This window comes from Cynocephalus volans, chromosome 2 (assembly GCF_027409185.1).
Source record: "Cynocephalus volans isolate mCynVol1 chromosome 2, mCynVol1.pri, whole genome shotgun sequence".
NCBI classification, from domain to species: domain Eukaryota; kingdom Metazoa; phylum Chordata; class Mammalia; order Dermoptera; family Cynocephalidae; genus Cynocephalus; species Cynocephalus volans.
Genome location: NC_084461.1, coordinates 205,399,677 through 205,425,989, shown reverse-complemented (window position 1 = coordinate 205,425,989; position 26,313 = coordinate 205,399,677). Strand labels below are relative to the sequence as shown.

The following is a 26,313-nucleotide window of genomic DNA, read 5'->3' as shown; positions in this document are numbered from 1 at the left end:
GGGTCCAAGAAGAAATTAAATAGGAAATCAAAAAATTTCTTGAAACTAATGAAAGTAATGACACATCATACCAAAACCTGTGGAATACTGCAAAAGCAGTACTAACAGGGAAATTTATCACATTAAATTCTTACTTCAGAAGAATGGAAAGATGGCAAATAACCTAATACTTCACCTTAAAGAACTAGAAAAACTAGAACAATCCAAACCCAAAGTTAGCAGACAGAAAGCAATAATTAAGATCAGAGCAGAACTAAATGAAATAGATACCCAAAAAATGATAGAAAAGATCAATGAATCAAAAAGTTGGTTTTTTGAAAAGATAAATAAATTTGACAAACCTTTAGCAAGATTAACTAAGAAAAGAAAGAAGACCCAAATAACAGAAATTAGAAATGAAAAAGGTGATATTACAATTGATACCTCAAAAATAAAAGGAATCATTAGAGACTACTATAAACAACTATATGCCAACAAATTTGAAAATCTGGAGGAAATGGATAAATTTCTGGACACATACAAACTATCAAAACTGAGCCAAGAAGATTATATCAAACTGAAAATCTTCTTCTGCACAGCAAAAGAAACAATTAACAGAGTTAAAAGACAACCAACAGAGTGGGAGAAAATATTTGCAAAATATACATCTGATAAAGGATTAATATCCAGAATATACAAGGAACTGAAACAACTTTACAACAAAAAAACAAGAAACCCAGTTTAAAAATGGGCAAAAGAGGTAAAAAGGCATTTCTCAAAGGAAGATATACAAATGGCAAACAGACACATGAAAAAATGCTCAACATCACTCAGCATTTGGGAAATGCAAATCAAAACCACTTTGAGATGCCATCTCACTCCAGTTAGGACGGCTAATATCCAAAAGACTGAGAATGATAAATGCTGGTGAGGTTGTGGAGAAAAAGGAACTCTCATACATTGTTGGTGGGACTGCAAAATGGTGCAGCCTTTATGGAAAATGGTATGGAGGTTACTCAACAATTGCAGATAGATCTACCATATGACCCAGCTATTCCACTGCTGGGAATATACCCAGAGGAATGGAAATCATCATGCCGAAGGGATACAGATATCTGTACTCCCATGTTTATTGCAGCACTATTTACAATAGCAAAGAGCTGGAACCAGCCCAAATGTCCATCATCAGATGAGCGGATACAGAAACTGTGTTATATCTACACAGTGGAATAGTACTCTGCTATAAAAAAGAATGAAATACTAACATTCGCAACAATATGGATGGACTTAAAGAAAATTATTTTAAGTGAAACAAGTCAGGGACAGAAAGAGAAATACCACATGTTCTCAAAACTTGTGGGAGCTAAAAATAAATAAATATAGAAACAAATAAAGGTGGGGTAGGAAAGACACAACAATCACAACAATTCCTTGAACTTGTTAAGACAAGTGAACAGATATGATGTAGTGGGGGGGAGAGGGGGAGGGGGGAAGAGGAACGGATACAGGGACACAAAAATCAACTACAATGTATATTGAGAAGTTTAAAAAATTTTTTTTAATTAAAAAAAGAGTTCTTCCTCCGTTTGCTGCTTCTTAATTGCCTTGAGCTCAAAAATATTTATGTCAAAGAGGAATATTTTGGGGTCACACAATCTGGTTTCCTTCACATAAATTTCAATGTCCATGCACACATATATAGACACACATGTACATTATATATACATATACACATGTATACACAGAATATGCATACAGAAAGTTCTGGAGGGACATATACTTAGTTAATGATGGCTGTCTAAGGGAGAAGGGGAGAAGGGGACTGCTGGGCTTTATATTTTCTGTTACTATTGCTCTCCATATTTTCTGATTCTTCTGTGAGGTGATACTGGTTGGTTTATTTTTTTTTTTTTAATCTGCCTGATTCTAAAACCAAATTCCCAGCCTCCAGACCACATTGTGAGGGCTGAGCCTCCCTGACCACCCTTATCTTTTTGTAGCACTAACTACCTTCATGCTTTCTTTCCCATCAAAACCGGCTCTCATGAAAGAATCTACTTTCCTTATTTACACTGAGTTCTCCTCAGATACTTCACAGCCTGTTATGAATGGTCCTCCTCCCAGAGCAGAACAATGCTTTGAAAAAGATCAAAATCCAGAGCCATAGGCATGAAGCCCTTCCAGCAGAATGGTAACTATCAATCAGTGGGAACATGGAAGGGCTCGGGTCACCCCTGAAATCCCCAAGCACAGGAACTGCCTACCTCAGTTACTCACAGGAGCCTGGCCAGTATGCCGTTTTAGGCTCTACATCCAGAAACCATCAACAAATACATACAGCTACCCCTACAAGGCAGGATCCAAACTTTCAAACTTAGCCAACACTAGGTAAAAGCCCCAAAATCCAGTCCACTTTTAAGACCCAGGTGATAACCCGGAAAGGTACTAAATGCTGTCTCCAGAGATGTGAGTTCAGATCCCTGCTTTGCCAACTAATTCCCTGTGACACCTCAGTCCCTCTAATTGTCCTCTCCTGGACTCAGTTTTGCCTCTGGAAAAGGGTCAGGCTTGGGCAGGTTGACCTCCAAGGTCTCCCTCAGCTCTGCTCTGCGCCATGCTGGATCCTCAGCTTGTGTGTACACCCGGGACAGGATCCAAGCAATTCCCAAAGGGGTCAAACAGATTAACCATTGGGCTGGGTTTGTTCCAGGACAGACTCAAAAATTAACCTAGTAACTCCTGTTTTCCCTTTTAATCTTTACCATTCGTAACTCTGGTGAGACATCATTCCCCTCCTGCCTCCATGGTCTGATCTCCCTACTCTCCCACTCAGAGTGCTCCATTCACCCCTAGTTCCCCCTGCTCCCGACTAAATTCGACCAACCATCACTTCCTCTAGAAACCTTTTCTGACTCCCCAAGACCCCGCAGCCACAGGCTCCTCTGACCACCTCACTGCACTGTACTATATCCCAGTATAAGGCTGACTGCCTGGTCTCACAGTGACCGTCCCCTGTGGGTATTCTTATTGCTTGGCAACCCCCTTGGGAGTAGAAACTGTGTTGTGTTCAATCCTTTATCCTATGAAATTCTCAGGGCCCAGCACAGGTTCCTTGTAGAAGATGCTGGAATATTTAAAAAGCTTTTCACCAAACTGAAGAATAAGCCCTGGCTACTAGAAAATGTTTTTAACTCTTCAAAACACCTGTAGCTCTCTTAGCTCCTTGGATCTAACCAGGAACCCTGTGAGACAGGCCAACCACTCAACAAATGAGAATCCAGAGTCCATGGAGGTGAAGCAGTTTGCTTAAGGCCACGTGGTAAGTTGATGGAAGAGCCCTAAATGTAGGTCAAAGTTCCTGCCACCCAGTCCCAGGCTTTGGGGTGTGCAGCACGCAGTGAAATCATAGCCTCCCCCTCTTTTAACATGTGAACACACACACGTGAACACACACACACACACACACACACACATTTAATAAATATCTTCACACTGGCTTCAGCCTGCTTGGGACTTTACTTCTTTAGAATCTAAGGCTGTTTTCCTCCCCCTATTACCATTATTCTTTGAGGGAACAACAGCCCAGGGCAGTTCCCAGCCAGCCCAATACATTTTCTCAGAGACTGCAAGGGGCCAGGAGACACTGAAGTTGGTCCTGCCTGCTCTGGCAAGCTCCCCTCAGCCCCTTTACTCCTCCTGTGCAACAACTTGCTTAGCAGGAAGAAGAGAGGATGGAAGCTCTGGAGAGTGTACTAGTTTGCTAGAGCTGCTATAACACACGACCGCAGATTGGGTGGCTTAAACCACAGAGATTTATTTTCTCACAGTTCTGGAGACTAGAAGTCCAAGACAAAGGTATCAGCAGGTTTGGTTTCTCCAGCCTCTCTCTTAGCTTGGTGTTGGCCACCTCCTCCCTTGTGAAACCACATGGTTTCCCCTCTGTGAGCACACAGCCTTGGTGTCTCTTTGTGCATCCAATTTCCTCTTCTTTTATAACACCAAGATTAAAGGTTTGGATCCCCATACTAGCCAGCCATCAAAAACAAAAACAAATTTCCTCTTCTTATAAGGACATCAGTTAGATGGGATTAGGGCCCACCCATATGACCTCAGTTAACCTTAATGACCTCTTTAAAGGCCCTATCTCCAAATACAGTCACATTCTGATGTACTGTGGATTAGGACTTCAAACGTATGAATTTTAGCAAGGGGGCACAATTCAGTTCAGAACAGATCATGTGCAAGCATCCCAGAACACAACCGAGAGGTGGTCTTTCCAGTGGAAATATTATCTTTGCCCCATCCAGCATCCCAGAAACCGTGTTCTTTCATCATAGCTACCACCTTTGCCATTCAGCAGGGTCATTCAGGAATCTGTGTTGGAGTGAACAGGACTGAAGCCATGTTGAGACCTAAAACCTCATGCGCTGTAGACAAATTTTTAAAAGACACAGTTTTTTTCTTGGTATGCATTTCTCTGAGCTCCCTCTTCCCATGGCTATTTGGTATTTTGAACCTTGATTATGGGGCAAGATGACATTATTTACATGAATGTAAAGTTGTTTTCCAGCCAGCCTGAAGCCGCAGACTTGAACTTACTACCTAGACCCTGAGATAACAGCAATGATGGGAACAGAAACCAGATGGAGCCTTGGTGAGACTATACCTGAGACCTTGCATGAAGTCCTCGCTGCTCATGTGCCCCTCCCTCCTGCTTTTCATTTCCTACGTTCCATTCCCTCAAGCCCCTCTTTAAAAACCCCTCAGTATATATGAGTCTTTGCGATGGCTTTAGTCGGTCCATTTTCCTTCAGGTTTAATGCAGAGATGGGTTAGCCTAACATCTCTCCTCATATCACTGGTATTCCTAAGTAAAGGTGACTTCCATTTTCACCAACATTTGACTTTTGAGTGGTTTGCTTTTGTCTGGGGGCAGGCAACCAGATCTGCCTATGCCCAGTATCAAATTTTGGTGAGCTCAGCCAGGAGCTGAGTGTACCCTGTAACATCTGTAAATTTACATACATATATATATATGCACATGACTATTAAGCACAGGTGTGTAGGGACTACTGTGGTTTGTGTATGTTGTGTAGGTACAATGTAAACATGCATGTGTATCTGCAGGTACCCTTCCACAAATGTGTAAATGTGTAGATGAGTGTGGGGGTGGGCATAAATATTTATGCATTCACCATTCACTCATCAAGTCAACAAAGAATGTATTTATGTTGCAGGCACTGTGCAAGGTTCTGGGGATGAATAAGACACAGTATACCAATGGACATACAGAAGAGTACATGAGTGGTAGCATGTTCTTCAGTACTATATAGATTCTCTGCATATACGTATTTATATCAGAGCTCACATCAAGCTAGGAGAGTTCCTGATTGAATCAAAAGGACACATCTTATGTTGATGCTAAAAGGTAAAATGCTCCTGTCCTCTCTCCCCAAGCCCCAATGATCAGATTCAAAAGCCCTCATTGAAGCCTCAGGCAATAGAGGCATCCTCTGCCCACTGCTCTACTAGGGTGGAAGACTGAATTGCTGGGTCTCTCATCATCACAGTCACTCCACCCTCCTCACCCACAGGGAGGTGAGGCCACATTTCCTGATAACAAGGTACTGAGAGTCCAGGCCACTGAAAGCCATCTGAGCTTCACGTGGTTTTATGGTTTCACAGTTAATGTTTGGCCTTGGGTTATTTCTGTTCTAGGAGGTAAGCAGGAAAAGGTAGGAGATGGGTGCAGAGGAGATAAGGTGCCAGGTCACCTGCAGGAGGCACCTGCCCTGGCAGCCACCTCTGGCACCACAAATACCTGCAGGGTTCCAGGTCCTACCTAGGAAAGGGAGGTGCTCAAACAGGGTGAGAACAAGGGCTTCTGGGAACATGGGTGGAAAAGAGAGCCCTTTGCCAAATACTACCCAGGAGCTCAGTATCCCCTCTGCAAACTTCTAAGATCCAGGAAGCCCCTCTACAAATAGTCAGCCTGCCTGTGCTTGATCATTTCCCAGGAATAAGGAGCTCACTACCTCCAAGATGCACTCTTAAGAATTTCTCTTTTATACTGGAATAAAAATCTACTTCCTTCTATTCATTGATCCTATTTTCCCTTTTAAAAAAAGATGAATCTTCCTGGCAGTAACTGTCCTTTTATTAGTGTCTCAAGGAGGTCCCTGTTTCAAATGCTAATACATAATCTGGGAAATTTACATTGTTATTTTACAGTTTGAGTGCTTTTCTTTCCCATTTGAAGTCTTTAAACTCTTTAAGATTATATATACAAATATATATACTACATATATATATATGTATGTATATGTATATACTGTGTGTGTGCATATACTTTTTTTTTTTTTTTGGTGGCTGCCTTGTACAGGGATCAAAACCCTTGACCTTGGTGTTATAAAACTGCACTCTACCAAATGAGCTAACTGTCCACCCCCCTATTTTATATGTATGTACAATGTATATATCTACTGTATATATTTTAAACACAATATGTTTATATATTTTATTTCTATATACTATACATGTAAATACTGTGCATATATATTTATATGTATATGCTATACATATTTGTGTGTGTACATATGTATATATTATATACACCATCATTTAATTAGTGTTTACCACTTCCCAGAGTCTCTTGACTTCAAGGCATTCCCAGTGTAGTTGGGAAGGGAGACCCATGAAAGGAAATGCGGAGGGCTTCTGAGCTTCTGAGCTTCCCCCAAAATCACTCTTGATCTGAGTTCATGCAAAGAATCCCTGAGTCCTTTACCTAAAATGTCCTTCTCCCCATGTCAGCCTCTGCTCCATCAAAACTCACTCAAATGTCACCTTTCCCCTGCAGCTCAAGGTACCCATTCTTTCTCTCAAGACAGAATTACTCCTTCAGCTGGGTTCCCATTGCCTTCATACACAGCTCAGCTATAACACACATCACATCATATGGCATTTATGTGTTTATTTGTCCATCTCCCTAGACTATGATGCCCTCCAATGCGGGGCTTTGTACTCTCAGGGCCTAGCACAGTGCCTTGCAGAGCTAGCACTAGGTAAAGGTATGTTGTGAGTCAGTCAGTGAGTGAGAGATCAGAGAAAGCAAGAGTTATCGTACAGACAGGAGGAACCCCTGAACCCAAACCAGACCTGGGTTAGAACCCCACAAAGGACACACAGATTGTTACCACTGTCATGTTCCTGCCATGAGGGCTGGCATGGCAACCTCCTCTTTCTCCAGAACCAGGGACCTCCGGAGACCTCCCCACCACTCCTCGTGAGAACTGAAGTGTGAATCATCTACCACCACAACACCCTTCGCCTCAGGGAGGCCAGTCTGCCAGTCTCCTGCCTTCTCTCTAGTCGTGCCAGAACAGGGGGTGCCCACACTGCAAAGGTTTCCAACCCAGTCCATGCAGAACGATGAGGGAGAGTCTAGGAAAGCTTGAAGGCCAAGGAATCTAAGATAACCAGGAATGAGTAGGAGGTGGAGAGAATTCAGTGAGTCCAAAGTAGACAGGCTACAGTGGGCAAGCTACGGATAAACAAACAACAGGGAATCTGTCATGGCAAAGGAGAAGAACTCCCACAGACACAATTTTTACCCCTTGGGAAATGAACAGCCAGTGGGAAAGGCCCAAAGCCTAAGGCAAGACAAAGGATGAGGACAGATAGAGAAGGGGTTGCCAGGACACATGAATTAGAAAGGGCACTTAGACTGCATGTTTAATATCTAAGTCTAGAGTCCTTTAGGGGACTCCAAAAGGGCAAGGTTTTTGAATAGGACCTGAGGGAGAATTCACCAGGCTTAGATCAAAAGAATCTCAGAATATTCCACAGGTACATCTATGAGACTCCAGGTTCTATCCAACCTGGCTTCCAAACAGGGCTCCATTCCACTTAAGACAAGATAAGAACAAATGGCAATAAGCACAGGAAGAGAAGCTCAATGTCATTAGTCATTAGGGAGGGAAATGAAACTCAAAACCACAATGAGACACCACTTTACACTCACTAAGTGGCTATAATCAAAAAAGCAAAAAATAACAAGTGTTGATGAGGATGCAAAAAAATTAGAACCCTCGTATATTGCTGATGGGAATGTAAAATGGTGGTCCTCACAAAGTTAAATAGAATTACCACATGACCCAGCAATTCCACTCCTAGGTATTTACTCAAAAGAACAGAAAACAGGTGTTCAAATAAAACCTTGCACACAAATTTTCACAGTGGCACTATTCACAATCACCAAAAGGTAGAAACAACCAAAATGTCCATCATTTGTAGAATGGATAAACAAAATGTGGTATATCCATACAATGGAATATTATTCAGTTACAAAAAGGAATGAAGTACTGATGCATGCTTCAACATGAATGAACCTTGAAAACATGCTGAGTAGGGCCGGCCCGTGGCTCACTTGGGAGAGTGTGGTGCTGATAACACCAAGGCCATAGGTTCAGATCCCTATATAGGGATGGCCGGTTAGCTCACTTGGGAGAGAGTGGTGCTGAAAATACCAAGTCAAGGGTTACGATCCCCTTACAGGTCATCTTTAAAAAAAAGAAAGAAAACATGCTGAGTAAAAGAAGCCAGACACTAAAAGTCACATATTATATGATTCCATGTATATGCAATGTCCAGAATAGGTAAATCCATAAAGACAGAGAGCAGATTAATGGTGAGGGAGAAATGGAAAGTGTCTGTTTAATGGATATGAGGTTTCTTTTTGGGATGATAAAAATGTTTTAGAACTAGATGGTTGTACAATATCATAAATGTACTGAATGCCCTGAATTGTACACTTTAAAATGGTAACTTTTTATGTTGTATGAATTTCACTTCAATTTAAAAAGGAGGGGGTCTTGACAGTCAGGGCCATCTAAATCACTCTGCATGGTCATTGCCTTCTCCACCAAGGTGGACACCAGATCTCTGTCTAACAAAGGGCGGGGAGTCACAGGTAGGGACCTTTACCAGCATGGGTAGCTACTGAGGCAGAGCATCCCTTCATCGCTCCCCTCCTCTCCACTTCAGCAACTCTCTCTCTGCCTAGTGAGGCTACAGGTGCAGGTGCCCCTGGAACCCTCAGAGATGTCAGAGCAGGAAATCGGGGCAGAGGGCAGCTCCTTACTGCTGACCTTCCCTTGAGCTCTCTAGGTTTGCACATGGGTTTGCACAGTTAATAATTCATCAGCCTGCCAAGGCTCTAGTAGGGCAGAAAAGCACCTCACAATAACCCTATGAGGTAGATATTATCAGGGCCAAAGAAGGACTTTTGTGGATCCCAGGCACTCTTGCCTTTACGGGCCCCTTCCTCCATAAAAAATACTAAAAATTCTATTTCATGAAAGCATTCATATAAAGATATTAAAATTGTCTTAATATTGTATATTAAGACATTTTCTTTGACATGAAAATTTGTTTTTTTCTTCTGACTTGAAAAGAAACTAAAACATTTTCATGGGCCCCAAAAGTATTGTGGGACCTAGACATTGTGCTTCCTGCTCCTGATGGATAAGTCAATTCTGTATATTATTATTACCATTTCACATATGAGAAAACAAGTCTTAAATTACAGAGCTAAAAAGTGGTAAGAATACATTTATGGTCAATTGATTTTAGACAAGGGTGCCAAGACAATTCAATGGGAAAGAATAGTGTCTTCAACAAATGGTACTGGGACAGCTGAATATCCACATACAAAAGAGTGAAGTTGGAAAATAAATAAATAAGAATGAAGTTGGACCCCTACATAACACCATATACAAAATTAAGTAAAAATTGATCAAAGACAATTTTTAAGAGCTAAATTATAAAACTTCTAGAAGAAAATGTACATGTAAATCTTCATGACCTTGTGGTTTCTTAGATATGACTCTTAAAGCACAAGCAACCAAAGAAAAAAGTAGGTAAATCGGACTTTATCAAAAAAAAAACCTTTTCCTAACTTTTGTGCTTCAAAAGACACTATCCAGAAAGTGAAAAAGCAACCCACACAACGGCAGAAAATATTTGCAAATTACATTCTAATAAGGGTCCAATATACGGAATGTTTTAAGAACCCTTACAACTCAACAATAAAAAGACTAGTAACCTAATATAAAAATGGACAAAGGACTTGAATAGAAATTTCTCCAAAGAATATATACAAACAACCAACAAACACATGAAATAATGTTCAACATCATTAAGGAAACCAGAGCCACAATGACATGCCCCTTCACACTCACTAGGATGGCTATAGTTTTTGTTTGTTTGTTTATTTGTTTTTTTAATGGAAGTAACAAGTGTCAGCAAGGATATGGAGAAATCAGAAGGCTCATGCATTGCTGGTGGGAATCTAAAATGGTGCAGCCTGTTTGTAAAACAGGCTGGCAATTCCTCAAAAAGTTAAACATAGAGTATGACACAGCAATTCCACTCTTAGGTATATGCCCAAGAGAAATAAAAACATATGTCCACACAAAACCTGTACATGAATGTTTATATCAGCATAATTCATAATAGCCAAAAAGTGTAAAAAACCCAAATGTCCATCAACTGATGAATGGATAAACTGTGATATATCCATATGATGGAACATTATTCAGCCATAAAAAGAAATGAAGTACTGATACATGCTACAATATGGATGCGACTTGGAAACATTATGCTTACTGAAAGAAACCAGACACAGAAGGCTACATATTATGTGAGTCAGTTTATAGAAAATGTCTAGAATAGGCAAATCCATTGAGACAGAGAGTAGATTAGTGGTTGTCAAGGGCTACAGGGACGAGGAATGCACAGTGACTGCTAATGGGAACAGGTTTCTTTTGGAGGTAATGAAAGTAGTCTGGAATTAGATAGTGGTGATGGCTGCACAACCTCGTGAATATACTGAAAACCACTGAATTGTTTGTACACTTTAAAATGGTGACTTTTATGGTATGTGAATTGTACCTCGGTTCTTAAAAAGTAGAATTGATTGTGGTGATGGTTGTATAACTTTAAGGATATTCTAACAGTGTTGAATTGTACACTTTAAATGTGTGAATTATATGTTATGTGAATTATATTTCAATAGAGCTATTACCAAAAAAAATTGTAGGACTAAGGTTTAAATACAGGTCTTTTGGGCTGGCTGGCTAGCTCAGTTGATTATAGTGCAGCTTTACAAACCAAGGTCACGGATTCAGATCCTCTTACTGGCCAGCTGCCCAAAAAATGTAGGTCTTTTCATTTCCAAAACAAATACTTTTTTTACTAATATCTTATATTAGTGTGGTGCATTTGCTACAATTATGAACCAATAGGGATACATTATTATTAAATGAAGTTTACATTAGGGTTCATTCTTTGTGTTTTACATTCTATGGGCCAAAATAACCACTATACTATGCTGCCTCATTTGCAGGCTGACTAGTCCCAGAAGGGTTCTCAACCCCCCTCTTTTCCCCATATAAGCTCCTTTTCCTCTCCTGCCCAGCCCTCTGCACAACAAAAGTTCCAAGCAAGTAGTTTCTTCTCTTTAAGCAAAGCGTTGTCCAGATCAGGCCCTCCTCAAAACTTCTCTTTGTCTTGTTTTGTTTTGTTTTTGTGGCTGGCCAGTTCGGAGATCCAAACCCTTGACCTTGGTGTTGTCAGCACCTCACTCTCCCAAGTGAGCTAACCATCCAGCCCATCAAAACCTCTTAAAGTCCTACAATCTAAAGTCCAATCTCCTTAACCTGGAAATCAAAGCCTCTCACGATCTGATAACAACTTTGGTTTTCTAGGACTCTGCTCCACATGGCCAACGTTCTAAGCAAACAAATCTCCCTACCCTACCTTGAATCATGTCCTTTCCTGCTGTCCCATGTTCCTGGAACACCCTCTCTCCACCCTTCCACTGCATGGCCAAATCCTGCCTCTCTACTCTGACACTACCTGGAGCCTTCTATGAGTTCCAAGTTACATGCACCCAGGCATGAGCATTAATTGTGCTTCCTCTGAGTTCTCCTGGGTCTCTTATTTAATCCCTCCACCCATGTATTAAAATATTTGGACATATATTCCTTGAGGACAGCACAATCAATCCAAAGCAGCCAGCACAGTGTCTGGCACACAGTGGTGCTCATGAAAGATACAAAAAATTAACTGAAGTGAATTCAATCTCAACCCCAATCATCTCTCTGCTCTTTTTTCCCTAATGGCAGTTTTCCTGCCAACTAGAAACACTACAGGCAGTTCAAGCAAGATGTTTAAAGTGCTAATGGGTGAAGATGGGTTATAGCCACATTTATTTCATATAAATTAACCTCTATGAGTTTTATTGCCTTGGTTGCCTTGACTACCCAGCTGCTGGTTGGCATACCCTGCTCAGCCCAAGGGGTGGAAATGTCCCCCTGGCAGAGTGATGTCAGCCAGCAGTGATATGAAGAGGATGAGAACTCAGCAGCTGAGGGACCAGCAACTTCCTGAGTCGTTCATAACTGTCACCTCATTGGGACCCCTCCTGCCTCTTCCTCAGCTCCAACTGAGACAGCCAAGAAGTTGGGAAGGCCAGAGGTTGTGCCACAGTTGTGCTGTGACAAGGCCCCAGGAAGGGAAGCCAGGGAGAGCCAGGCCAACAATGCCAATCATAATCCCAAAAGACAGAATCCTTAATGTTGAAATCCTGAAAGCTGAATTCTAAAGAATTATTTCTATAATTCGCTGTGCTATGTATTTTATCTCACAATCATTTCCATTCTGGAGGTGTAAGTTGTGTAAAGACTTTTAGAGAGTTCTAATTTGTTTTATGCTTTTTTTTTTTTTTTTTTTTTGCAAACAACTCCACAAGAGTGCATTATCGCAACATTGACTTTGTGTATACACATTGTAAAAACATTGAAACTTCCTCAATACATTAAGAGATGACCTTTTTGTACATCTGCATTTGTGAAAGATAAAATTTCTCAAGATTAACTCTTTGGACTACAATGTATGTGGTGGTGACCCGTTAAGATTTTTGATTGACTGTCAAAAGATTTAGGCTGTTCCACACAGTATTTTCAATGACCGAAGTTATAAAGCTGGGTGCACAAAATTACCAACCATAGTGATATGCATTTATACATTTCTCTCTTTGACCTATTTATTTATGAATATGATTTGTCTGCTCATACCTGTTGTACCCACATGACTATCATTAGTATACTTGAGTGTTTATGCTTGCAAAAATGTTATTATTGACTATTTTGTTGTGTAAAGTGTAGAGCCTATGCAGTGTTCTAGAATGTTTTTATGTTTCTCAAATAAATTTCCTTTTAAAAATATAAACAAATGTCTTTCAAAGAAATTTTTAAAATAATTTTTCCAGAATTATATTTTTGGAATTTTGATCTTTCAGGATTTCAGCATTCAGGATTACGGCCCAAATTCCCAGGCCAATTACTCCTCCACTGGGCTTCCTGCAGGTTGCCCTTCAATATCCTAACCACTGCTGCCCCCTGGTGACCTGACCAGCCTACAACGCCCCACTAGCCCTACCATCTAGCACAACTGAAACATAAGGCAAGCCATAAATGTCATTTTAAATTTTCTAGTAGCCACATTTTAAAAAGGTAAAAATAAATAGGTGAAATTAATTTTAATAATATATACCCAATATATCCAAGATATTAGCTTTTCAATGCGAAAGCAATATAAAAAACTATTACTGAAATATTCTACCTTTTCTTTTTTCCATGCTAAATCTTTTTTTTTTTTTTAATTTTATTTTGTCGATATACATTGTAGCTGATTATTGCTCCCCATCACCAAAACCTCCCTCCCTTCTCCCTCCCCCCCTCCCCCCCAACAATGTCCTTTCTGTTTGCTTGTTGTATCAACTTCAAATAATTGTGGTTGTTATATCTTCTTCCCCCCCCCCCCGGTTTGTGTGTGTGTGTGTGTATGTGTGTGTGTGAATTTATATATTAATTTTTAGCTCCCTCCAATAAGTGAGAACATGTGGAATTTCTCTTTCTGTGCCTGACTTGTTTCACTTAATATAATTCTCTCAAGGTCCATCCATGTTGTTGCAAATGGCAGTATTTCATTCGTTTTTATAGCTGAGTAGTATTCCATTGTGTAAATGTACCACATTTTCCGGATCCACTCATCTGATGATGGGCATTTGGGCTGGTTCCAACTCTTGGCTATTGTAAAGAGTGCTGCGATGAACATTGGGGAACAGGTATACCTTCGACTTGATGATTTCCATTCCTCTGGGTATATTCCCAACAGTGGGATGGCTGGGTCGTATGGTAGATCTATTTGCAATTGTTTAAGGAACCTCCATACCATTTTCCATAGAGGCTGCACCATTTTGCAGTCCCACCAACAATGTATGAGAGTTCCTTTTTCTCCGCAGCCTCGCCAGCATTTATCGTTCATAGTCTTTTGGATTTTAGCCATCCTAACTGGGGTTAGATGGTATCTCAATGTGGTTTTGATTTGCATTTCCCGGATGCTGAGTGATGTTGAGCATTTTTTCATATGTCTGTTGGCCATTTGGATATCTTCCTTAGAGAAATGCCTACTTAGCTCTTTTGCCCATTTTTTAATTGGGTTGCTTGTTTTCTTCTTGTAAAGTTGTTTGAGTTCCTTATATATTCTGGATATTAATCCTTTGTCAGATGTATATTTTGCAAATATTTTCTCCCACTCTGTTGGTTGTCTTTTAACTCTTTTAATTGTTTATTTTGCTGTGCAGAAGCTTTTTAGTTTGATATAATCCCATTTGTTTATTTTTCCTTTGGTTGCCCGTGCTTTTGGGGTCGTATTCATGAAGTCTGTGCCCAGTCCTATTTCCTGAAGTGTTTCTCCTATGTTTTCTTTAAGAAGTTTTATTGTCTCAGGGTGTATATTTAAATCCTTAATCCATTTTGAGTTGATTTTAGTATACGGTGAGAGGTATGGATCTAGTTTCATTCTCCTGCATATCGATATCCAGTTATCCCAGCACCACTTGCTGAAGAGGCAGTCCCTTCCCCAGTGAATAGGCTTGGTGCCTTTGTCAAAGATCAGATGGAAGTAAGTGTGTGGGTTGATTTCTGGATTCTCTATTCTATTCCATTGGTCAGTGTGTCTGTTTTTATGCCAGTACCATACTGTTTTGGTTATTATAGCTTTGTAGTATAGCTTAAAGTCAGGTAGTGTTATGCCTCCAGCTTTATTTTTTTTGCTGAGCATTGCTTTGGCTATTCGTGGTCTTTTATTGTTCCATATAAATGTCTGAATAGTTTTTTCCATTTCTGAGAAAAATGTCTTTGGAATTTTGATGGGGATTGCATTGAATTTGTATATCACTTTGGGTAGTATGGACATTTTCACTATGTTGATTCTTCCAATCCAAGAGCATGGAATATCTTTCCATCTTCTTGTATCCTCTCTAATTTCTCTCAGCAGTGGTTTGTAGTTCTCATTATAGAGATTTTTCACCTCCTTGGTTAACTCAATTCCTAAGTATTTTATTTTTTTGGTGGCTATTGTAAATGGGCAGGCTTTCTTGATTTCTCCTTCTGCATGTTCACTATTGGAGAAAAGAAATGCTACTGATTTTTGTGTGTTGATTTTGTATCCTGCTACTGTGCTGAAATCATTTATCAATTCCAACAGTTTTTTTGTAGAGGTTTTAGGCTGTTCGATATATAGGATCATGTCATCTGCAAACAGGGACAGTTTGACTTCATCTTTTCCAATCTGGATGCCCTTTATTTCCTTCTCTTCTCTGATTGCTCTGGCTAGTACTTCCAACACTATGTTGAATAGGAGTGCTGAGAGTGGGCATCCTTGTCTAGTGCCTGTTCTTAAAGGAAAAGCTTTCAGCTTTTCCCCATTCAGGATGATATTGGCAGTGGGTTTGTCATATATGGCTTTAATTATGTTGAGATACTTTCCCTCTATACCTAACTTATAGAGGGTCTTTGTCATGAATGAGTGCTGAACTTTATCAAATGCTTTTTCAGCATCTATAGAGATGATCATATGGTCCTTGTGTTTGAGTTTATTAATATGGTGTATCACATTTATTGATTTGCGTATGTTGAACCAACCTTGCATCCCTGGGATGAATCCCACTTGATCGTGATGAATAAATTTTCGTATGTGTTGCTGTATTCTGTTTGCTAGTATTTTAGTGAGGATTTTTGCATCTATATTCATCAAGGATATCGGCCTGTAGTTTTCTTTTTTGGTTATATCTTTACCTGGTTTTGGTATCAGGATGATGTTTGCTTCATAGAATGAGTTTGGGAGATTTGCGTCCGTTTCAATCTTTTGGAATAGTTTGTAAAGAATCGGTGTCAATTCCTCTTTGAATGTTTGGTAAAATTCTGCTGTGAATCCATCTGGTCCTGGGCTTTTCTTTGTTGGGAGCCTTCTGATAACAGCTTCAATCTCCTTTATTGTTATTGGTCTGTTCAAATTTTCTACGTCTTCACGGTTCAGTTTTGGGAGCTTGTGTGTGTCCAGAAATTTATCCATTTCCTCCAGATTTTCAAATTTGTTGGCGTATAGTTGTTTATAGTAGTCTCGAATGATTCCTTGTATTTCAGATGAATCAGTTGTAATATCGCCTTTTTCATTTCTAATTTTTGTTATTTGAGTCTTCTCTCTTCTTTTTTTTGTTAGCCATGCTAATGGTTTGTCAATTTTATTTATCTTTTCAAATAACCAACTTTTTGATTCGTTGATCTTTTGAATTGTTTTTTGGTTTTCAATTTCATTCAGTTCTGCTCTGATCTTAATGATTTCTTTCCGTCTGCTAACTTTAGGATTGGATTGTTCTTGTTTTTCTAGTTCTTTAAGGTGAAGTGTTAGGTTGTTCACTTGCCATCTTTCCATTCTTCTGAAGTGAGCATTTAATGCAATAAATTTTCCCCTCAATACTGCTTTTGCAGTATCCCACAGGTTTTGGTATGATGTATCATTGTTTTCATTAGTTTCAATAAACTTTTTGATTTCCTGCTTGATTTCTTCTTGGACCCATATGTCATTAAGTAGAATGCTGTTTAATTTCCATGTGTTTGTATAGTTTCCAGAGTTTTGTTTGTTATTAATTTCTAGTTTTAATCCATTGTGGTCTGAGAAGATACATGGGATAATTCCAATTTTTTTGAATTTATTGAGACTTGATTTGTGACCTAATATGTGATCTATCCTGGAGAATGATCCATGTGCTGATGAGAAGAATGAATATTCTGAGGTTGTTGGGTGGAATGTTCTGTAGATATCTGCCAATTCCAATTGGTGTAGAGTCTTGTTTAGATCTTGTGTTTCTCTATTGATTCTTTGCCTAGATGATCTGTCTAATATTGACAGTGGAGTGTTCAGGTCCCCTGCTATTATGGTATTAGTGTCTATTTCCTTCTTTAGGTCTAATAGAGTTTGTTTTATAAATCTGGCTGCTCCAACATTGGGTGCGTACATATTGATGATTGTTATGTCTTCTTGATGGATCAGTCCTTTTATCATTAAGTAGTGTCCCTCATTGTCTCTTTTTATGGTTTTTAGTTTAAAGTCTATTTTGTCAGATATAAGAATAGCCACTCCAGCTCGTTTTTCTTTTCTGTTTGCATGGTAAATCTTTTTCCATCCTTTCACTCTTAGTCTGTGTGAATCTTTATGGGTGAGGTGTGTCTCTTGTAGGCAGCATATAGTTGGGTCCTGCTTTTTGATCCAGTCAGCCAGTCTGTGTCTTTTAATTGGGGAATTTAAGCCTTTAACATTAAGAGTTGTTATTGAAAGGTGTTGATTTATTCCTAGCATTTTATTGGTTGTTTGGTTGTCTTAGGTGTCTTTTGTTCCTTGCTTTCTGATTTACTGTTTGGTTTCTTTGTTTGTTGGTTCCTTAGGTTGTAGATAGTGTTTTTGTTAGCTTGTTTTCTCTTCATGAATGCCATTTTTATTGCACTAGCGGGTTTAGATTTTTCTTAGGTTTTTATGGCAGTGGTAGTTATTTTTCAGGAACCAAACCCAGTACTCCCTTGAGGATTTCTTGTAAGGGTGGTCTTGTGGTAGTGAACTCCCGCAGTTTTTGTTTGTCTGAGAAATATACTATTTGCCCCTCATTTCGGAAGGATAGCCTTGCAGGGTAGAGTATTCTTGGCTGGCAATCTTTGTCTTTTAGTATTTTGAAAATATCATCCCATTCCTTTCTAGCTTTTAGGGTTTGTGATGAAAAGTCTGATGTTAACCTGATTGGGGCTCCCTTATAGGTGATTTGACGCTTCTCTCTTGCAGCTTTTAAGATTCTCTCTTTGTCTCTGAGTTTTGCCAATTTGACTATGACATGTCTTGGAGAAGGCCTTTTTGGGTTGAATACGTTTGGAGATCGTTGAGCTTCCTGGATCTGAAGATCTGTGATTTTTCCTATACCTGGGAAGTTTTCTGCCACTATTTTTTTGAATATGTTTTCAATGGAATCTCCATTTTCCTCCCCTTCTGGAATACCCATGACTCGGATATTTGAGCGCTTGAGGTTGTCTGATATCTCTCTCAGATTTTCTTCCATGTCCTTGATTCTTTTTTCTTTCTTTTTGTCTGCTTGTGTTATTTCAAACAGCCCATCTTCAAGTTCAGAGGTTCTCTCTTCAACTTCGACAAGCCTGCTGGTTAAACTCTCCGTTGTGTTTTTTATTTCGCTGAATAACTTCTTCAGTTCAGCAAGTTCTGCTACATTTTTTTTCAGGACATTGATTTCCTTGTATATTTCCTCTTTCAGATCCTGTATACTTTTCCTCATTTCATCATGATGTCTAGCTGAGTTTTCTTGTATCTCATTCAGTTTCCTTAGAATTATCACTCGAAATTCCTTGTCAGTTATTTCAAGGGCTTCTTGTTCTATAGGATCTAGAGTATGAGATTTATTAACTTTTGGTGGTGTACCTTCTTGATTTTTTGTATTTCTGGTGTCTTTTTTTTGGTGTTTATTCATTGTGGCAGGGGGTTTCACAGTCCACCGGTTTGAGACTAATGACTAACTAGGATGTTGCTGTGGTTGCCAATTTGGTATGGCTCCCGCCGTGACTGCTCAGTTGGCCTCTAGTGTCTTGTGTGTGTGGTTGCCTCGGGTCTTGGGCTTCTCCGGGGATCCACCTTTCTGGTCAGCTTGTACTCTGCTGGGCTGGTGGATCACGTACCACAGGGTGTGTGATCTCTGTTGAGCTTTCACTTTCTGTACAGGACTTCTCCCCGTTCCGTGTGCTCTGGCCCAGGCTGTTAGATCGTGCAGTGGCGACCCCACCGGGTGTGTGGTTTCTGTCGAGTCTCCGCCTCCCTGGCCGCACATCTCCCCCCTCTGTGCACACTGTGCTGGGCTGGGGTGTGTCTTCTGCACCCCTCGTCTATCAGCTGGGCCTTCAAGACCCTGCTCAGCACCGCCTCGCCCAGGAAGTCTACCAGGTTTCTGCTAGGCACAGACGACCGGTCTCTCTGGGTGCCTTTGTAGCACTGTGTAGATCTTTCTCGGGTCTTGTTCACCTTTGTATCCCCCCGGTATAAACCGAGTCTAGTGCCCGCCTGCAGCCTGCTCTCCGGCAGGTTCAAGCGGACCTGGGAACTCTCCTACCACACTATTCCCAACCAGAAATTCGTTAGGCTTTTTTCCAAACTGGTGGTCGCAGAGATGGTATCTGCCTCCCAGTAACAGGAAGTTTACCGGGGCCGGAGTCCAGGGTGTGGTGGGGTGACAGTCGCCCGCCCGTACTTCCTTACCCTCCCAACTCTGGTCGGGACGCCCCACACCCCCAGCCCCGCCAGAGAACCGCGGAGGGAGTGGGAGAGGAGGCCGGCCCGCAGGGTCCGGAAAGCCCCGCGCCAGGCCAAGCAAATGGGCTCAGTGATGGCCGAGCAGGGCGGAGCTGCCCGCACCTGGGAAAATGGAGGCAGCACCGGGGCAGTGAGTGGCCTGGTGGTGCAGGCGGAAGCCGCGTGGGCATCCACCCCCCGAACAGAGCTGTGCCAGGGATCACTCACAGTGCTGTGCCAGGTCAGGCGCTCGCTCTGTCTCTGGTTTGTTGCCTTCCGTGTTCTCGGCGCTGCCGCCTCGGGCTGTTCAGTCGCGGCGCCGCTCAGGCGCTCCCAGGAATCTTCTTTAATGCCGGCCTGAAACCTCGAATCCTGAATAGGGCAGCTGGCTGCCTTCAGTGCGGCCCCAGCCTCCGGGATCCTGGCTGCATCCACAGCAGCCCTGGCGCCGTGTTCCCTGATTCAAGACTCGCTTTTGCAGCTAAGAATCAGTTCTTTTCCTGCTCCACACTTCAAAGCTGTTGCCTATAAATGAGGCAGCCTCTCCTGCCGGGGGCAAAGTGGCGTTGAGCCCCCACGACCGGCCAGCAGCAGCAGTCCTCCCTTAAGAGATGGCCAGAGGAAGGTCCACAAGTTTCCCGGCTGCCTGAGGCCCAGTGGCCACCTTTTCCACCTCAGCTACTCCGCGCCAGCCGCCGCAGCCGCCGCCATCTTGAAAACCCATGCTAAATCTTTGAAATATGGTGTGTACTTCGATTGGGCCGACCCCGTGGCTCACTCGGGAGAGTGCGGCGCTGGGAGCGCAGCGGCACTCCCGCTGCAGGTTCGGATCCTATATAGGGATGGCCGGTGCGCTCACTGGCTCACTGGCTCACTGGCTGAACACGGTGCAGGCGACACCAAGCCAAGGGTTGCGATCCCCTTACCGGTCACAAAAAAAAAAGAAAGAAAGAAAGAAATATGGTGTGTACTTTGGTTGCAACACACCTCAACTTATACAAGCCACATATCAAGAGCCCAACAGCCACACATGGCTAGTGGCTATTGTACCGAACAGCTAAGCTCTTGTGCCTTGAACAGCACTGCCCCTGTGGGCCTAATCAGCACTGTTCCATGCCCTGAGCCAAATATTATCTCTAGGCTGGTTCTCTTCCCTGAGCTCCAGGCTCAGAGAGCCAGGTGCCTGCCTACGATCTCTGCTTGCTTGTCCAACAGAAATGTCTGTAAGTTCTCCAAAACTGCATTCTTGTTTTCTTCTTCAAAACCTATCTTCTACAACTCACTCCAACTTAGTCAAGGCACCACAATCCACCCAGCTGCTGGAATTAAACTCCAAGGAGTCAGGTTTTTCTTCCATCCCTGCCCCACATCCAAACCATCATCAAGCCCAGTCAATTCAGCCATAGATATATCTGTTCGTCGGCCTCCACCCCCGCTGCTATTGCCCTAGTCCAGACCAACATCATGTTGCCCGGACTATTAAACGATTCCTAACTGCTCCCACTCCTGCCTTCCCACCCCCTCACTCCACACTCACACAGAGCAGCCCTTCCCTGCCCACATCTCTCCACCAGCTTCCCGGAGCCTTCTAATAAAATCCAAGCTCCTCGCCAACTTTGCCACATCTTTCATTACCTGCTTCCCACACCTTGCTGCCCATCACTCTCCCACCTCAAACCTGCTAAACTCATTCCCACTTCCTGCTCCCTCGCTCTGGAACGTTCTTCCTCCAGACCTTTGCATAACTGGCTCCTTCTCATCATTTAGGTCCTTGAGTGGCCTTTCCTCACCACCTTCTCTGCAATGCAATAGTCTCCTCATCCTTACTTATTTTCTATCCCATAACGTTTTTTGTTTTTGTTTTTGTTTTTGTTTGTTTGTTTGTTTGTTTTTGCCCCTTCACCTCCCTTATAGTTCTAAATCACCGGAGGAGGGGCTTGTGTTTCCTGGCTCTGCTTAAACATCATGGCTCTCTGTTCCATAGGGAAGGATGGGAGAGTGGAAGGTCCAGCTCGGGGGGGCGACATTGGAGAAGCCCCTGGTTTCTTGCTGCATAGACAAGGCTGCACGCTGCGAGGTCCCTGGACCCGAACCGGACAGTGTGTTACCTCGTTCCACCACGGGGAGGCGACGGTTCCCTCCGGCTTTTTTCCCTTTAGGGATGCTAGAGGGGTGCGGGGAGGTAGGCAAGGTGCAGCAAGTACAGAAACAGTGTGGGGTCGCGGCGGCTGAAGCAAGATCGAGGACGCCTGAGGCCGTGGGCTGAGACCATCATCCGCCTCGGCGGGGAGGACGCGGCGGAGCGGGCGGTGGGGGCCGGCTGCGCGCAGCGCGTCCTCCACGCCTGAAGTGCTGGCGTCCGAGATGAGAATAACCTCGAAACGGGCGCCCTGCTTGGCCACACACTGCCCGGCGTCAGGGGACGCCTCGGGGACGGCGCGCGGGTCCCGCGGCCGCTCGCCCTGCTCGCTCGGAGCCTTGAAGACGCGCCGCGTGCATTCGTCGCACAAGCCCTGGCCGTGGGTGGCCCGCAGGCTCGTGGGCAGCCGCTGGCGCGGGCGATGCACACGATCAAGTCGTCGCTGTTTTCGTCCACGACAGTCTCTTGGAAGTCGAAGGTCAGGAGGAAGAGAGGCGCGTCCTGTCCCTAGACAGGCATCGGAGGCCGGCCACTGGGAAACACCCGCTCATGGTCAGTATATCACCTTGGGCACCACCTGCAGGGACTTTGTTGGCCTCCAGCCGTCGTCAAGAGTTCCTCTGGCAACTTTGTCCAGAGTGATCACATCGTTTTGTGGTCACCAAAGAGTCCTTCAGAGAAAAGCGGGCAGGATCTCTGAGCTTCTCCCTCAGGCTAGAATAGGGAGAGGAGAGAAGGGTTTGGGGGCGGGGGGGGGGGGGGGGGGCAGGGAGTCCCTATTCTAGTCCCATCGAAAAGCAGTGCCTGCCTCCCTGGTTCCACATCGGATCAGATTCCTGCCTGCTTCCTCCTGCCTTTTACACAAATGTTCTTAGATTAAATATGTGGAAGTAGGGTGGGAGGATCCTCAGGGGTGGGGGACAGAAGCAGGCGCCTTGTTGGCATTGGCCTTAGGGTGGAAATTCCCCTCTTAATAGGTGGATGGAGGCTCCAGGAAAGTTTTGTCAGACATTTTTCCACAGGAAAGGTGCAGGATAAGGATGAGGGGTGAGGACCCCAGAAATACCACAATACACAGCATTATAACACCGATGTCAACGGTTCGGATCCCCATACTGGCCAGCTGCCCAAAAAAAAGAAAGATCACAGTTACAAGCCCTCTCTGCCCAAGAACAAGGCTCCTCATATCAATCACTAGAAATCAGATTCAACAACTAAGCTTGAATTCTCTCCCTTCTCCAGGCACTGGTCCCAACTTCACCACCTTCCTTGCTCACCCCTTCCCCCCGCCCCAAGCAGCAAATAGGAAAAAGAGAGGACCACAGAGGGCAAGCTAACATCCTGGGGGTCACACAGCATCAGAACCAGGGGTCTCTGTCACCTCTTGGGATAGCTGCAGCTGGAGCTTCCCCTTTTGCCCTGGAGACTCCCTTAGGCTATGAGCTTGCTGTTCTGACTAGTTGGCAGTGATGACCTGGAATCCTGCTGCCACTGAGGGATCTGGGACTAGGAGGCACCTTCGGGCTTCCGTGCCTGGGCAGACAAGCTGGGAGGGCGTGCTGATTGGGCAGGGGCAGGGAGGTGGCAGCTGCCAGTGTGGTAGGGGAAAGATATTTTTAGATGTGACTGGAAAGCAGGCACTCTGGCACACTCCCAGATGGCAAGTGCTTCACTCCAATGCGGGCAGGGGGTGCACAGCTCAGGGAGAGAAGAAGACTTGCAGGTGGCAGGGAGCAAGGGGGAACCAATTCCTTGATTTTGCCTGAGTCAGGAATGAAGGGATACCCTGGCACCACGGTCATGGGGACAGTGGCAAAGGCAGACGTCTGTCCCGGCTGAGTTTGGAGCATAAGGAATACAGAGCATAGCTAGCTAAGGTATTTGGGTGCAGGACGGAGCAAGGGGTGCTTACAGGAATTGGAGGGGAGCAGTGTCTTATCCACTCCAGATTTCTGGGCTTCAGCTCATGAGTCCCTCCAGTCCCAACGGATCGTGGATGATGTGCATATGGGCCATCCCCTCCATCTGCCCCCCCCCCCCCAGTCCCCAGCCACCATTGTGTCCCCTTTAAAATCTTATTTTCTTCATATTATTCATCCTTCCCTGAAATTATTTGTCTGGTTGGTTGGTTGTTTTCTGTCTCCTTCCACTACAACATAACCTCCATGAGAGAAAGGATTTTCCTTGTATTTTTCATCTCTATTTTTCTAGCAACCAGAACAGTATCCAGCACATAGGAACATAGGCGTGAGTGAATGAGTGAATGAATGCCACTCCCTCTGTCTGGAACACTCTTTCCACCCCATGGGTTCTCCTTCAGGTCTTAGGTTGTGTCACCTGCTGAGAGAGCCCTCCCAGTCTGCCCTGCTTTATTCTCTATCTCAGGGTCCTTTTTACCACCCTTATGGCACATACCACAGTTTTGACGTCAGCCAATTCATTTACCCTCTTTGTTGTCTTCTCCCACTGCCCTCACCACTTCTAGACTTTCCACTCCATAAACAGGGACAATGTCTGTGCAGTTCACTCCTGTCACCCATTGCCTAGCACAAAGCCTGGCATGTGGTGGATGTTCAATAAATACTTGTTGAATGAATAACTTAATTCTTCCTGGGACCTGGGATTGGTAAACAATCCCCCGAGGTTATCCTACCAAGCTCCTACAAAAAGCTTGCCTTTTTCCTGTTCTCCTCTGGCTTCCAGGAGCTCCAGCCCCTGCCTCAGTGGACCACTGAGGAGGCTTAGGCATGATGTGAACTGGGTACCAAGCCTCAAAGAATGAGCCAGGACTGGGGCAAAAAGAGGGAGGACCACCGTTCCCAGGGTATGCCTGAGGCTGGCCCATTCCTCTTCTTCTCCTAGTGTCAGCAGAACTCTCCTCCCAACATGGGTCCCAAGAGCCCACTCAGCTCTGGGATGATGGAGGGTTTTGACTCCTGAGACCCAGCTACCAGCCTCCCCAGTACCTACCCCCACCCCGCAGGGCTGGGCACATGACCTCCCACTTAGCTCAAAAACCAACAGAGTTTTTTCCCCATCCCCACACCGTGGCTGGACAGAGTACCACGGTGTCCTTGGGGGGAGTTCCCCTCTCAGGAATTTTCCTTCCACTCAAGTCACAAGCCTTAGAGATCATGGAGTCCAAGCTCCTCACTGCTACAGAAGCCCAGAGAGGAGCAAGTACTTGCTGAGGGTCACACAGCCAAGGTCAGAATCCCAGGCTCCTGTGGCTGGAGGGTGCACACAGGCCATGGTCTCCCCTGGAGCTCAGGGGTTCAGTCCACCCCTGCCTTTTCTTTCTTCCATTCTCCCTCTCTCACTTCAGGAAGACCACAGGAAGTCTGGTTATAACCTCCTCATTCCTGGGCTTTTGTAATCACCTAAAACTAACTGAAATACGTTGTATTTTCTCATCTCAAGTTATTTCAAAGTTATTTTGTAGGGTGTAAGCTAAGCACACAGAGAAGGAGAACCTTGCCCACCAGCTGACCTCAGCAACCTGAAAATTCTCTACCAAGGTGCCAGATCCAGATTAGACCAATCAGAGGACCAAACTCAAAAACAACCAATCAGCTCCTGACTTTATCAGCCCATAGCCCTTTGCCGTGTCACCTGGCTTGGATTTAGCCAATCAGGGATTCTGAATACCCCTTAAAAGCCCTTTGAGGGATCTAGGGAGACAAATCAGAGACTTGTGCCTCCTGTCTCCACTGCAGTCAACTTTGGAATAAAGCTTTTCTTCTTACAAAAGCCAATACTGGCACGATCGATACTGGCTTCTGTGTGCATCGGGTAGTGAGCCCTCGCTTGTTAACATTTTTACCTCCATGGTCTCATTTTCAGCCCACAGTATGGGGCTGGGTAGGGAAATAGGTGGCGGGTTATGGAGATTGTTTCCCCCATTTGAGGGAGGTGCGCTGCACGGTAACACTGAGGCCCAGAACAGTTAAGTGACGTGCACAAGGACACGCAGCAAGGCAGAAGCAACGTCAAGACCAGGCCCAGGGATCCTATCGCCAGCTCAGGCCCAGGCCCCACTGGAAAGGCCGGGATCCGGGCCACCACCATGCCCGCTCTGACCTATGAAGAGAGCAGCAGGTTAGGCCGCGTCCACAGCCTCTCCCAGGTCAGAGTCCCATCCACACAGTAAAGGCTCGAGCTCGGGAGCATCTCCCAGCTCAGCCGCCTGAGAGCGCGGGCTTCATCGCTCCACTGCAGCTCTGCGGTTCCGGTTCCGGGAGGCGGCGGTGGCCTCGAGTGCCCGCCCACGGTCTTGTCCGCTCCGCCCCAAGGCCTGGAAGACCCTGAGGGAAAACACCAAGGCCTGGGTTCTGCCTGTTTCCCCCCGTTCACCAACCCCCGTGGACCCTGCTCACCCTCACCGTGTGCGGGCAGCCAGCACACCAGGAGACAGGTGACAAGGGCGCCGTGATGGCCAGCTGGCCGCC

At 44.1% G+C, this 26,313-nt stretch overlaps 1 pseudogene; it reads right to left on the bottom strand.

The window, feature by feature from the left end:
- Positions 1 to 21,641: 21,641 nt before the first annotated feature.
- Positions 21,642 to 22,416, bottom strand: LOC134370754 (phosphoethanolamine/phosphocholine phosphatase-like; annotated as a pseudogene).
- Positions 22,417 to 26,313: the final 3,897 nt, after the last annotated feature.